Genomic DNA, 1,166 nt, shown 5'->3' with positions numbered 1-1,166 from the left:
ATATGGTTTGGTTAGTTTAGATGAGAGGAGTATTGTGGTTTTGCCTTTGATTTTGCAACAGGAAGATAAAGATGATGATAATGATGAAGGAATCAATTGATAAAAAAAGGATGCGATTCAACTGGGATGCTGATGATAAGGATGCCTGAAAGTGTGATGTAAACGGAATCAACAACAAAAGGCAAATCAAAAGGTAGATAATGATGATGAGAGAAAGTAAATTCAAAGCAAATAAAGATTAGAATTACATATGATTTTGGAAGATGATTATGAGATGATAAGGATAAAGAGCAATCAGAAAAAAAGACGATGATGATTGATAATCAGAGGGAAAACTTTTAAATAGATGGAGACTACATCTGTTATATTATTACAATTGATGAAGATAAAGATGATGAGGATGAGGTGTAAAAGAGAGAGAGAGAGAGAGAGAAAAAGAGAGATCGAAAAAAAAACATTTCTATTCATTTTTACTTTTTATCCTCATCCTTTCCGTTTCCTCTTTTGCTTTGACCATGAACAGAGTCCTGTAAATTTTAACTAATCTTTAAGTAGAAGAGAAAATTTTTACTAATTAAAGTTCAATTATTTTGATTATCTTAATCTCAATTTAAATGGTTGATATTTGTCAACATTAATTGTGATACGATCAAAATTTTATTCTCGTACAGTTAAATTGCCAACGGAAGATGGCGCTGATTTTGTCTTCTCATCTCAAAACAATTAACTGATTAGCACAATTAAACAATAAATACAAAATGATTAACAAATGATAAGCAAGAAATTGATTTAATTGGAAAACAATCAAAGATGAATTCATGTAATCGGATGATCAGGCTCAGAATTTTGTTCAGTTCATTTCAACTTCATCTCTCTGAAAGAGACTCTCTCATTTCTTTCCCTTCTCCCCCTTCTCTCGTTCTCTCTTTTCTCTTCCCTCTCCCAAAGTTACTCACTTCTCACAGAAAAGAAAGAGGAAGAGAGAAAGAGAAAAGTGAGCTGGGGGGAAAGAACTGCAATTGGAAAGATATACTTACACATATGAAAGTATTTGAAGAAAAAAAATCAGAGGGAGAGAAAGAGAAAAAGAGAGAGAAGATGAAATGAAGAAGAAAGAGAGATGAAAGGAAGATGAAAAGAAGATGAAAAAGAGAGAAAGAAAAGTG

Source organism: Panonychus citri, unplaced genomic scaffold (genome assembly GCF_014898815.1).
Source record: "Panonychus citri isolate SS breed McGregor unplaced genomic scaffold, ASM1489881v1 Contig00011, whole genome shotgun sequence".
Taxonomy (NCBI): domain Eukaryota; kingdom Metazoa; phylum Arthropoda; class Arachnida; order Trombidiformes; family Tetranychidae; genus Panonychus; species Panonychus citri.
This window is presented reverse-complemented; position numbering follows the sequence as displayed.